The 14,570-nt window shown below is 41.7% G+C and overlaps 2 long non-coding RNA genes across 2 annotated transcripts; both read left to right on the top strand.

Moving 5' to 3' along the window:
• Nucleotides 1–434: 434 nt before the first annotated feature.
• Nucleotides 435–4,089, top strand: LOC148101309 (uncharacterized). Its single transcript, XR_015719620.1, has 3 exons — nt 435–499; nt 603–726; nt 3,758–4,089. It is a non-coding gene; the product is annotated as an uncharacterized LOC148101309 (long non-coding RNA).
• Nucleotides 4,090–11,666: 7,577 nt separating this feature from the next.
• On the top strand, nt 11,667–14,282 carry LOC148101308 (uncharacterized). Its single transcript, XR_015719618.1, has 5 exons — nt 11,667–11,924; nt 12,201–12,251; nt 12,455–12,498; nt 13,809–13,923; nt 14,025–14,282. It is a non-coding gene; the product is annotated as an uncharacterized LOC148101308 (long non-coding RNA).
• The last annotated feature ends 288 nt before the right edge of the window (nt 14,283–14,570 follow it).

The following is a 14,570-nucleotide window of genomic DNA, read 5'->3' as shown; positions in this document are numbered from 1 at the left end:
AATATTACTGTATTGTGTGTGGATAAGGACCCCAAAATGGCACCTGTTAAGAGACATTCTTACGAAGCGGATTGCAAACTCAAGGCTGTCAGTCACGCAGTAGAACATGAGAATAGAGCAGCTGCGAGAGATTTCAACATGAATGAATCAATGGTACGGAAGTGGAGGAAGCAAGAAGAAAGAGTTGAGTAAAGTTTGACTTATCTGACTGTTTTGTTTCGCTTAATGCGTTTTATAGTCCAGTGCGCCTCATGTATGAAACCAGACCTGTTCATCGAAAGTGCGCCTTATAAACTGGTGCGCCTTATGGTCCGAAAAATACGGTGTGTTAAATCTGATTGAACTTATCCCTCGTCTTCTGCAAAGGATGTTGAAGTCAATTCTGTGGATGTCTAGGTTAAGGATAATGACAACAGCACATACACCTGCACCTACACCCCACGTAAGCCTGTGAAGCACACTGTGATGGTCTCCTGGGGAGACTGAGAGTCCATTCAGGGTGAGTATGCACTCACACACGCTCTCACTTTCACTCTGGCATGCAGGGTTTGTCTTTTCTTCTCACTGAAAAGTCTCTTGAGTTTTGGTGTTTGTGCCCACAGATGAATGTGGGAGCAGGCTGTCATCCAAACAAGGTGAAGGTCTCTGACCCTGGAGTGGCAAAGACGGGCCTCAAAGCCTTCCAGCCAACATACTTCACTGTTGACTGCTCAGAGTCTGGTCAAGGTAAAGCTCCATAAATCTGTGTGTGTGAGAGTAAAGAGCGCAAACATATGATCATGTCAAAGAAATATTCCAAACAACAGTAACATGTTTAGAAACAGATATTACAGGGAAACTTATTTAACCCACCTGCTGTCTGAGGCTAAAAATGACTGTAGAGCATTACCTGCAAAGGTAACATGCTAACACAGCCTTTGTCCTCTGCCATCAGGACAAAGGCTGTTTGTGTTTAGGCTATTCCAATGACACCGTTCAGGGTCAAAGTGGATCCTTCTCAAGGCAGAGGGACCAGGACTCAGCTGCAGTGGTAAGAATACTACTGCCTCACAGAGAGTACTAACAAAAAACAGTCTGTTTATTTAGTTTATTGGTCTATAATACGGTCTGAATGTTTTCCGTCATACTACATGGAACAACTCTTCATAACACTTTTATGAAAATGTTTGACGAAATTGACAAGATCAAAATTAAAATCACAATCGCAAGGACTTAAAAACAAGAATAAACATGAATAAACAGGGTTATAGTTGGTATGCTAATGTAAACAGGTCCTTTTGAGCTGTCATTTGAACTGTTTACCAGTCAAAGCAGTAGTAGCAGCAGGCTGTGAAAGACTTTGAAATCATCAACAACCACAACAAAACACATGCTGTTAAATATACACCTGTGCAACAGGCGAGAGAAGAAATACTCACACATGCGGGCGTGGACAAGGAAGCGTTCTTCTGGCTGTTATGCATCATATTAAATGGGAGAATGTGGATCGCTTCCCTTTCCCGTGACAGGGTCCCCTGGGAGTTGCGTGACCTACGGTGGAGATCACATTCCCAAGAGCCCTTTCAGTGTCGTCATGGCAGCCACACTGGACCTTAGCAAGGTCAAGGTGACAGGCCAGGGAGACCGTATGTACCTCTGTCATTGTTCTTGGACATCCACACCTTCTGACACCAAACCTCAGGCTACATAAAGCCTAGTGATAACCTATGAAACCATTATTTGCTTTTAAATGTTTGTCTAAGCATGAATGTTTTTACGATGGCTTTTCCCCCCTTGTACAGTTGCCAGTATATTGATGTTTTTATTTAATTTTTTAAATGAATCTAAGCTTTTCAAGCAGATCAGAGGTGTCAGTGTATTTTCTTTGGTCTCTGTTCTGGCAGAGATAGCTGTTGGCAAAGACCAGCTTGTGCTGGTGCTTGTTTATTCAAAGAAGATGATCTGATCTTTTGGCTCGTCTGTCCAATAGTGTAGATTTCTGGTGAGTATCAGCTGAACTGGGTATGTAAATCGGGCCATCCAGCTGCAGTGTTAATCTGACGCCACTTGTGCCAAAAGTCCAGACAAATGTCATTTGATCAAGGAGCAAATCTGAGCCAAATAGACTGATCATTTTTTTCCTGTTCCAAGCTCCTGTAGAACTCGGGGAGGGAAAGCTGCTGATGCTGATTCTTCAGAGAATCATCACACTGGATTTTGATGAGCTCTAATTGCAGATTCTCTTCCACTTCTTCGGCATCCACCAAGAAAGGAGTGGCTAATAGCTTGATTTCTTTTTCAATGACAGAAAAATCCTGGAAGCGCTGTCTGAATTCTGTTTCGAGACATGCAATCCCAGACACATATTTCCCTTTTTTAGCAGAAAGGTTGGCCTGTGGATAATCAGTTCTGATCTAGGACAGTGTGGGGAAGTGCACAACGTTGAAGTTGCGCAGTTGTGTCTTAAAGAGATTGAGCTTCACACAAAATACTTTCATGAGTGCATAAAGTTGTGGTACAAGCTTCCCTTGTAGGCTCTTGTTCAGGGTGGTTAAATGATCAGTAAGATCAACTAAAAATGCTAGGTCTGCCAACCATAGCGGGTCATTCAGCTCATGAAGAGGTCGGTCCTTCTCTTTCACACATGGTCAATTTCTGACCTCAGACAGTAAAAACGCTTCGGCACGGCGCCACAACTTAGCCAGCGCGCCTCCAAGTGGTATAGTAGACCCCCATATTCAGCATCCACATCAGAAAGGAAAGCCTGAAATTCTCTGTGGTACAGTCCTCTTGCTCGAATTATGTTGACAGTTGTAACAATTGTGTTCATTACATCTCCAAGGTTGACTGTCTTGGCACAAAGGGCTTCTTGGTGAACAGTACAGTGCATTTTAACAGCCTCACCTCCAGTCTCTTTCACCTGAGCGCACATCATAGACGCCATTCCTTTGTGTGCACCTGCCATAGCTGGAGCCCCGTCTGTTGTATCTCCACACAGCTTGTCCCATTTAAGTCCCATTTTGTCAGTTGAGCCTGACACAGCTTCAGAAATATCCATACCCGTTGTTGTGCCTTTTAGACTCTTAAGATCGAGCAGCTCCTCTGTAACTCCATGTCTTGGGCGACCTCATAGCTGGCTATTGTAGCCTTTTCCTGGGCTTTTTGAGCACAAAAAAATGCTGTTGCTGACCCTGCAGGACAGCTACCATTTACTTTACTTTCTGCTCTCGCTCAGCACCACTGTAGGATGCATAGGCCTGATGTTTGGTTTCATAATGACATTGTACATTATACTCTTTCAAAACTGCCACAGTTTCAGTGCAGGTCAAACAGACATACTTCTGCTTGAATTCTTTGAAGAAATATTCACTCTCCCACCGTGTCTGAAATTTTCTGCACTCACCTTCTACCTTTCGCTTCTTTGGTTCTGACCTGTTTAGTAACTTGGGGTAAATTTCTTCTAGGATTGTCCTTTTTGGTGGAGCAACTGCTTTGATCAACAGTAGCTTCCCCTGGTGTTAAAACTAAGAAGTGCAGTACACTCAAGCAAAAGTTGAAGTGTGGGCCAATTAAAAATGGACCGCGGGCCGTAGTTTGGACACCCCTGCTGTAGACATTAGCACACACTCCAACAGGTTTTCATCCTCTAGAGTCACTTGGATGACACTGAAAACACTACGTCCAGATAAACTCTGTGTATATAGTGTATTATCTTACAAAAAATACAAACAAATGTAAAATAAGTCTTTTATTTTATAAATGTAATGCTTCATTTTAGGAGGAAGGTGGAGGAGCAGCTCCAGCAGAGCAACACCAGAGGTGTGTGGAGAGGACTGAACACCATCACTGGACGGAGCACTGTGAGCGGAGGGGGTCCAGAGTCTGGAGACCAGGTTCTGGCTAACAGATTGAACCAGTTTTTTAACAGGTTTGATTCAGTAGCTCTTCCCTCCCCCATCCACCAGAGCTCTTCACACCTCTCTGCAACCCCCCATAGCACCGGGGACATGAAATGCACCTCACCTGTCCCCCTTTTCCTTTTCCTTCAACGACTCTACTGGGTCTAAGTCGTCTCCACCTGCTACGGCGGCTGAGATCCTTTGGGGTGAACAGGACACTCCTCAGGACATTTTATGACACTGTGGTGGCGTCTGCTATTTTCTGTGCTGTGGTCTGCTGGAGTGGTGGAATGGCAGAGAGGGACAGGGGGAAACTCAACAAACTGGTCAGGAGAGCCAGCTCTGTCCTGGACTGTCCGCTGAAGTCCATCGAGCAGGTTGGGGAGGAGAGGATGTTGTCTAAGCTAACATCCATCATGGACAACACCTCCCACCCCCTGCATGAGACTGTAGGAGCACTGAGCAGCTCGTTCAGCAGTGGACTTTTACACCCACAGTGTAGGAAGGAGCGCTACCGCAGGTCATTCTTACCAGCAGCTGTCAGACTCTATAATGCAGCTTAACATTCCTGTGGTCGTCTTACTCACCAGCTTGTTTGTTTACTCTACATTTTATACATATCTCTGTACAATTTTCTATCAATTTTTTTCTATCAATTTTTCTATACATACTCTGTACATTGTTACCTGTATATACGAACTTCAGTTGCTTATAGGACCACCTTGTGTCTTCCTTTTATATTTTATTTTCCCTTGTTGTAAGAGCTCTGTAACACCAAAATTTCTAATCCGTGGGATAATAAAGGTTTATTCTATTCTATGTTTTATATTTGTTTGTATTTTATTTGTATTTTCTGTATTTTCCTTCTGCTATCTGTACCTGAGCTGAGGTAACGCAAAAATTTTCCCGCCGTGGGATCAATAAAGTCTTATCTTATCTTCTCTTACAGAATGAACCTTTTGGGATTTAGTTACCTGGATGATTGAGCATGCATCAAGACATAACTGGACCCAGTTTGCACTTTTGTTTGAAGGGAGTTACACACCACGGTGTAAGAAATCTTCACTTTTTGTTCCAGTTTCATACATAAACACCCTCATCCTTATACAAAATATTATACTCGCTCCAAAAATAGTAAATCTAGCAACATCTGTGTCTGAAACACAACAGTTCTAATATGATTAGATCAAATTTGCACTGTCCTGAAAAGAGAGTGACACGTCCAGTTGTGTAAAACCTTTTTCTATAGACATTAGCACACACTCCAGCAGCTTTTCATCCCTTTGAACCCAAAAAGTAATTGCTCAGGACCCTAAACTTTCTAAATATAATGCTTCCTTTGATGAGAACAATGTTTTTCAGTTTCTGAAATGCAGTTGCAGAAAACCTGAGCTATGCTATTTTCATCTGGAATGGCTTATTCTTTGTAGAAAGGTTTTTCTACTCATATATTATCCATCTGACCTGATAAACTTGGACACAGAATCACAATCTGAGATTACAACATACAGGAGTGATTGTTAGTAAAAGTGGGTTTCTGCATACCTGTGTAGATATTTCCTTAAACATCAGAAGTAATTTACAATGAATGATTCTGGTGGGTTTAAGTCAACCCTGCTGGTAAACAGAAACTGTTACTGAAAGCAGCCACACAGACACCTCAGTACGTTTTACTTGCAAGGGGAGCGTCGGAGAGCAGTGCTGCCACTCGCCTGTCCAAGCAACTCCAACTCCTCTGCGTCCGCCTCACTCGTTTATTGACAACAGAGGTTACACGCAATTCACTTAACCACCAAGACAAGCATATGTATGTGTGTGTGTCACTTCCTGACACCATACAAGGCATGATATCAATCAACGACCTAGCGTGTGTCATGCTGAATCAGCAGAAGTGAGCGTCTCGCTAAACTATAAAAACAGGAACTTGCCAAAGGTCACAGAAGTGTGAAATCTAAGTGTGTAATGGGGAATTATAGCATGTCTGCACAAAGCTGAAAATAAAGCTTCTAATCGTCTAGCTCTTTCTGCACAATGACAACCATATTAGGACACATAAAAGCAATGGTTGTATATATCTTAGCACAAATGACAATCTTAAATGATCAATTCTGACATTCCCTCCTGTTTGTCGTTTGTGCAAGGCACTTCTATTGTTGGTGATCCACATCTGTTTTTCTGCTCTAGGGTTAGGGGCAGAGCACGTCCTACACCCCCCGTAGTCTTCCTCAATGTCACCGCAGGATCACTTTCCACCTTTTCGGATTTCACTGTTGTTCACAATCTCCTCATGACGATCTGTAGCAAGCCGAGTGGTACAGCCCTCTGCCTCCTCTCTGGATTGCTGGCTGTGCTGGAAATGGTCCCTGCTTCCCACTGGTCCTCTTGGAGCTTCCTCTCCTGGTCTCAGTCTGCACCTGCACCTCAGTCTCTCCTTTCATAACACTCACGTCATGGTACCTGCAATTTAAAAAAGAAAGCTCCCCCACAAAAGCCTCTTTTGCCACATGGTTGTTGCAATGTGTCAACTCAACACAATTAGAGATACACAATAAAGTTGCACATTCTCTATTAAAAGTTTCAGGGCTTCTCCCCTGGAGTAGCTCCGCTCCAGGCCTTTAAACCTGCGTTAGGAGATGTTAGTGTGGTTTTCATGTTAAGTCTCTTTAACTTCTAGCTTCACCTGGAGCCTGCATCCTAGAAAACAAAATCTATAAGTTAATACAACTTCATATTTGCAAGCAACTGTAGGCCATAAGAGTAATAATGCATCCAACACCACAGACACCAGTGTGCCGTTTATTTCCCCAAATCATTAAAAACACTACTGTTGCCATAATTTCCCCAAATCATGGATCATCCCATGTATTTATTCCAAACTACTGTAACCAGTGACTTTTCTTAAGTAATGTCACTCACTTATTTTAACACTATGAGCTCAATAGTGGTGTGATAATGAGCCCAACACTAAAGTGTTCTGTAATCACTGCACATCTTGCACTCATGTCTGTCTGTGTCTGTGCCGAATCCTCCACAAGCACTCTTAGAGAGAAACAAAACATTAGCAGTGGAGCGTCCTGGAGGTCAGGCCTGGATTAACAGATTCCAGAGGTGCTGCTGTGAAAGGAGTGACACTGATTTTAACACAGTATGTATTTCACATTGCACACACATTTTTCCCACTGTGACATTTAACATTTTCCAACAATACAGTGTGATACTATAACCAACAAGCAGCCAGTGAAACAGTTTCCTTCACATGAAAATCACAGAAAAGTGGCAGTTAAAGGGTTACGTCTGCAGGGCCCACACACACTCATGTGAACCTACAGTCTCCCCCTCCTCTGGTCTCTGTCATCCTCCTGCTCCTGCAAAAACAAACAAACAACAAACAAACACATACATCCACCTTTTTTTTTACTGTTTGGGGTGGATTAGGCATTAGAAGTGACTGATCCTAAAATGGTTACTGTCCTTAATCTCAATTTCAAGTCAGTCACACTTAGTCCACATCATCAGTCCAGTCACAGTCCAGTCACACGCATTCATACCAGTTATTGCTGAGAGTGGAAAACCACACACTACTTTGAGCATCCACCCACAGCAATATGACATCATTACAAAAATAAAAACAGTTCACTATGATTTAGGAATAGACTCAATCGCTACAATCCTTTTAGACACTTACCATCTAATATGGTCAGCGTCCTAGGCAGATGAATTTGCTCCGAGGCCCATTGAAATCTGGAGAAGCTCACAGTATATTTGCTCTCAACGACAGATTTTATAGCGCTTTTAATTCCAATCTTGCAGGCCTGATAAAAGAGAGCTGACTATTAAATCATCAACACACAAAACATCATCATCAGAGGGCTGACACCTGACAGGTTTTCTCTAAGTGCACTGTTACACAAATATTAGCCCAATTCCAGACATGTCCACCTATAGAAACACTCTCTCTCTCTCAAAAAAAAAACAAAAAACCAGCCCAAACCTAACTGGCAGAATCACTCTATCACTAAAACAAAAACCTCAAATCTGCCAGATTAATCACAGAAAGGTTTTTGCTTCCTAGTACAACAATATGTTTGTACTAGGGAGCAAGGAACAATTGACTTATCTCACAATCTGATGGCTTATTGGAGCAGGACTCCAACAGGGTTGGAAATCAAGTCATGTTGAGCCACAAACAACATTCCTATAACAAGGTAGAAGACGCATAGAGTTTTTGGCAGTGACTTTTATATGTGCTTTATTTATCTAGTTCCAAAAATGTGGTTGACATTAAAAAAGTGTTTTTGAAGAGTAATGTGGGCAAGAGGACAGCAGGTCTTGCAAGAAATATAAGAATAGTTGTGTAAAGATATTTTAAGTGGACAAAGAGGATAAGGCGTTTGTAAACCCTGTTCAGTGAAGTCTATCTAGCAAGATATGCAAAGATATTGGAGATAAAAAAAATAAAAAATAAAAAAACACAGGGAATCATAGGAAATATTTTTTGTCAGGCAATGACTTGTTGGCACGAGAAGAGTGGTCCTTGGTAGCCATGACAACAAGGGGGTCCCATAAATCGGGCTGGGCTGTTTGTTGCTGGTAGGAAAAAGAAAACACACACAAAGTCAGGGGAAGCCCAGGCTGAACAAGGTTCATCCCTTGGAAGTTTCACTCCAAGATCACCTGCCTGGACCTCCCCCTAGCAGGTGAACATAGAGAGTCAGGTGAGCCGAGGGCTCGAACCCGGGCCTGTATGTTACTAACCTGCTTTTTTCCCTGCACAACTCTTTCTCCACTTATCTCTCAACAACCACTCCTTTTTCATCTCTGCTACCTTGCCTTTGTTACATCCTCTTAGCTAGCATCGATGACTGGACAAAAGAGCAACCCAGTGCTTTTCTCATCATTTCTTTAGTCACGCTCAATTCATTCACCTCTACGGATTAGCTAAACCAACTTTACAAAACAAGTTTCCCCGAAGAGCCCACTTCTCATCTTAGCTGCCTAGATTTCAGGACCTAGCTAAGGACAGTAGTTACTGACATTTAATTTACCGAAAAATAGCGGCGGGGCCTCGGTCCGTCTGTGGGGTAGTCCAGTTTACTGAAGACACCTCAGGCTGTCCAATAAATATAAATATCATGCTTTATTGCAGCTTGAAAAACTCCATGCCCTTGGCTACAAACCAGCGCTGCTTCTTGGGAAGAAGAGCAAAAAAGGAGAAATCGGATGTGAAATATTAACTCCTGGCTGCAGACTAACAGCCTATGTCCAGGAATCCCTTCAGAGGATGGGCTGATGTTATGAGTACCTTTGTGAAGGTAAGATTCAGATCCTGCAGTTTTAAAGTTATGATTTATGTTAGTGTCTAAAAATATTTTCTTATGTTTACCTGTTAGAAGACCATTTTATTGTAAAAACAGAAATTCAATCATCACTCCTTCTCCCATTTTCACATAAGCAGCACATAATTTATAAGTGTTGGTTCCTTCCTCAGCAGTAGTTAACAACATATGGTGGCTTATTTTTCCTTTCCAAATCTTGAGTGACAGCCACTTTTGCTGCTATCACGCTTAAAGATAGAAAGAAAGCAAAGTTATCAAAAGAATGATCTGCAGATTGCAGCTACTTGGACAACTGACAATCTATTTGTGCCTGTTTTCTTCCTTCATTGATATATGTGTAACTGACACACGTGATGTGTAACTGACACACGTGATGTGTAACTGACACACGTGATGTGTAACTGATACACGTGATGTGTAACTGATACATGTGATGTGTTACTGATACACGTGATGTGTAACTGATACACGTGATGTGTTACTGATACACGTGATGTGTAACTGACACACGTGATGTGTAACTGATACACGTGATGTGTTACTGATACACGTGATGTGTAACTGATACACGTGATGTGTTACTGATACACGTGATGTGTAACTGACACATGTGATGTGTAACTGACACACGTGATGTGTAACTGACACACGTGATGTGTAACTGACACACGTGATGTGTAACTGATACACGTGATGTGTAACTGATACATGTGATGTGTTACTGATACACGTGATGTGTAACTGATACACGTGATGTGTTACTGATACACGTGATGTGTAACTGATACACGTGATGTGTAACTGATACACGTGATGTGTTACTGATACACGTGATGTGTAACTGACACATGTGATGTGTTACTGATACACGTGATGTGTTACTGATAGACGTGATGTGTTACTGATACACGTGATGTGTAACTGACACATGTGATGTGTAACTGATACATGTGATGTGTTACTGATACATGTGATGTGTAACTGATACACGTGATGTGTAACTGATACACGTGATGTGTTACTGATACACGTGATGTGTAACTGATACACGTGATGTGTTACTGATACACGTGATGTGTAACTGACACATGTGATGTGTTACTGATACACGTGATGTGTTACTGATACACGTGATGTGTTACTGATACACGTGATGTGTAACTGACACATGTGATGTGTAACTGATACATGTGATGTCTAACTGATACATGTGATGTGTAACTGATACACGCGATGTGTAACTGATACATGTGATGTGTTACTGATACACGTGATGTGTAACTGACACATGTGATGTGTAACTGATACATGTGATGTGTAACTGATACATGTGATGTGTAACTGATACACGTGATGTGTAACTGACACATGTGATGTGTAACTGATACACGCGATGTGTAACTGATACACGTGATGTGTAACTAATACACGCGATGTGTAACTGATACATGTAATGTGTAACTGATACACGTGATGTGTTACTGATACATGTGATGTGTAACTGACACATGTGATGTGTTACTGATACATGTGATGTGTTACTGATAATCTATGTTATTTAAAGTATTAAAGTACTTACACACTGTAAATGGCATAAAATCAAGTGATGGTGTAGCTTAATAAAATAGTGATGGGTATAGATAATGTTGCATCAGAACCTTTGTGGATATTTAAATGTTAGTAATCTGGGCAGAAATGATCACATTTTACTTTAGTTTGTTTAAAGGTTTAAGTAATGTTTTAAATATTGTATTGGGAGTATAGCTACTTTTAGTTGCTCCCTTGTGACAAAGGATCGCTCCGCGTGTTTAATTCGGGACCTTTTTACACTGATGCTCTTCCTGTGGGCAGTTGTGTTCCTGACTGGGATCACACCAGTGACCCTTTGCTTAAATGTGGTAACCAGTACGCTGTTGATGAAGGAAAATGGAAATAACTGAGACAGTCCCTGAATAATTAAATGTTGCTGATCTATTGCTGAATGGTGTTTAAATGGCCATTACAAATCAAGCTGAAAGTGCTGTAGTGTGTCTTATGGTCGTTGTTACATACCCATCTTTGTACAAATATATTGAAACATTATTAATAAAAAAATTAAATTAAATTAACACATTCAGTAGCTGTTGTGAGATGAACTGGCATTTATAGTACATCTGTTCCAACACAGTGAAGTCACATGCAATTTAGATAATCATCATAAGACGTTTTACCAAAAGCTTTGTAATTCTTTTCAGTCTGTCAGTGTGGCGTCTGTGTCTACACTTGGATTTGAAGTTTATAGAGGTTAAAGAGCACGTTGCACACGGGCCTTGAAGAAAAGGTATGTAGTCTTAAGCACGATGTTTTGGTGGAGTCAGGGGTCTGTAGCATTTTGCACTTCCAGTAGACTGACGTTTGGTCATCATCATCATCATCATCACTGAGTCACAACATCTTCTCCTTCACCCTCAAACTTTAACTCCACTCTGTTCCCTTTCATACGTCATATATACTTAATCTGCTACAAACCAGGAGGCGTAAAGCAGGATAGAGTTAAAAGTTTGACCCATTGTGTAAACTAACTTGATCTATGAATGATCAACAACCAGGAGGAGGCAACGATTATGGAGGCACGGGAGGTGAGGACCACACAGGTGGAGGAAGTGAGGAATGTGATGGAGAAGATTGAGCTCAACAAGGGACAGGATGACCCACTGAGCACTTCAGAGGGGTAAGTGGAGCACGCAGGCAACAAGACCAGCAAAGGTGATTTGTATGTTTGTATGGATTGTATGCTTTATATGTGGAGTCCAGGCTGCATTTTAGAGGAGTACCTGATGGCTGAAACAACAGTAATTCATGTTCCCTGACCAAGGATCAAGGAACATGTATTTTACAGCAGTTGATACATGTACAGTCAAATCTGTTGGATGTTGATATTATTACATTTAATGTAACCATTTAAAATGATTTTGTTTTTCTCCTAAAATCACATTCGTCAACACAGGATCCACCAGGGGGAGAGTTTTTGGTGAAAGCCACAAAAAGACAAAGATGGGTATGTCATTGTTTGTGGAAGTATTTAGAATAGTTTGATACACTGTAGTAGAGTGTGTGTGGTAGTGTATGGTAGATTCGATTCAAGGAACATTATCATATGAAGATGAAAACCAAAGTTGTGCGATCTCTGAAAGTGTTTTGTTTATTTGCTTTTTGTTTGTTTATTGTTTATGAAACTGGTGACTTGGCTGTGATCTTCAGTCCCAGAAGCATCAAGATCCAGACCTAAGAAGAAAAGGCCACTAGTAAGTATGCTTTTGTTAATGCTTTTAATCACCACGGCTCATTTCATTCAGTACAAATACCTGTAGATATGTGATGATTCCAAGTTTACATTACACTAATGGCAGGAAACTGCATACATGTGTCACCTTATACACATACCACATACTATAGAATTCAGTCCCCTTTGCTTTTTGCAGTCTTATTGCAATATATAAGTACTTTTAACAGATGATGCAAGTACAGTTAAATGCATTCACTCCAGTAAAAATGCTTCTAACACAATGCTGTTGCAAGCAGCAGATTTTCTTTTTCTGTTCTCGATGTAGATTAGATAGAACTTTATTAATCCCTCGGGTGGTTCCTCCGGGAAATTCAGTTTCCAGTATCAGAACACTGACAGAAGTTGCATATTACAGAGTTAGAATATCAAGTAAAGGGGAATGAGAGAGTACGAGCATAAGCATAAAAATATAGCACATATACACACCCCACACATCTGAGGCTCTACAGGCCACAGTTAGCATGCTAAATGTTGGAGTTCATGGCAGTGCAATTAGAAAAAGACTCAACAAATATGGCCTGTTTGGAAAGGCTTCCAGGAGAAACCATTTTCCCTCTAAATACAACATGGCAGCATGGGTTAGGTTTGCAAAGTTGAAAACTTAAGCCCTAATTCACAGCTTCAACATTGGTGAAAACCATATCAGATAAACAGGTTATACCAACGGTTTTGCTCGGGTGATGATTATTTGGGCTTTTTTTGCTGCCAAAGAACCTGCAAAGTGTCCAGGCACTGAGTGAGCCATGAAGTACTCTAGAGTCAAAGAGATCATCGTTGGGTCAGTGACTCCAGAGCGCAGCAGCAAAGCAACAGCAGAGTGGTGCTGCGGTGGCTCAAAGTTGAGACTTCAACATGATTGAAAGTTAAGAAAGCTGTGAATTAATAAATATCTGCAAACTTTAATGAACCGAAGAAACATTGTAAAGACAAATGGGCCGGAAATCCGTCCACACTGCTATGAAACACTAATAAAAAATGATTATCTCAAGTTTTTGCTGCTACAGTTGGTTCCATCAGCTGCTGAATCACAGGTATAATGATGATGTGGTGTAATAATCTAGATCCAGAAGCTTAAACTGCTTTTTCACGTGTCTGTAAATGAATTTCTTTCTTATCATTGTCCCGATTGGTGTCGGCTGACACTTGACACTCTGTGGCTCCTGATTTGTCTGTTGTCAAGGTCTCACCTCAGTGCGATTCCTCACGTTTTGTCATGATTAAAGGATGAATGTGAACACCGCTAACTTTTCCTCTTTCTGTGTTTTTCAGCACTTTCTATCTCTTTGAGGCAGTGTGGGAAAGCTCCCTGCACAACTCCCTCCTGCTCAACCGCGTAACTCCCTATGGAGAGAAGATCTACATGACCTTATCTGCGTATCTGGAGGTCAGCCGCTGCTCCACCGTGTTGTACCTGTTTGTACGTGTTGACATCAAGTCTCTTGATGTCATCGTGTCTAACACACACCCTTTATCTCCTCTCTACAGCTGGACCATTGCATCCAGCCTGCCATTATCACCAAAGACATCTGCATGGTCTGTTACTCCCTAGACGCCAAGTTGTCCCCACCCCGTTCTCTCAAGAACCTCTTTGGGACTGAATACTCCAAAACTCCTGACTGGTAAACCTGGGCTGCTGCACTGTGGCCATCTCTGTTTCACAATCAAAGATATCTGCCCTGTTACAAAGTTTCCTTCTTTCCTTAGATAGCCTCATCCTAGAGCACCAGTGGGAGCTAGAGAAGATGGAGCAGCTGCAGGAGGTGGGGCCTTAAAAGATTTATAAAGAAATGAATCTCTGTTTAATATCGTAGAGGGAAAAAAGACTTTTCAACTCAAAGACCAAAGTGCTATTCTAAAAAGGGTTTTTTTAGAGTACAGACTTTACATGACTAACCCTCCCCTTTTCTCCCCACCTCACATTCGCCCCCATCTTTCATCCAGGTGGATGAAAAGACCCGTCACCTTCTGGCGCTGAGAGAGAAGCTGGGACAGGCGGTTCCCGTGGGAACAGCTCCCACCACCAAGTCCCTG

Source organism: Neolamprologus brichardi, chromosome 9, assembly GCF_056152115.1.
Source record: "Neolamprologus brichardi isolate AB-2024 chromosome 9, ASM5615211v1, whole genome shotgun sequence".
NCBI classification, from domain to species: domain Eukaryota; kingdom Metazoa; phylum Chordata; class Actinopteri; order Cichliformes; family Cichlidae; genus Neolamprologus; species Neolamprologus brichardi.
The sequence above is the reverse complement of the archived record's forward strand: the minus strand, read 5'-3'. Positions and strand labels throughout refer to the sequence as shown.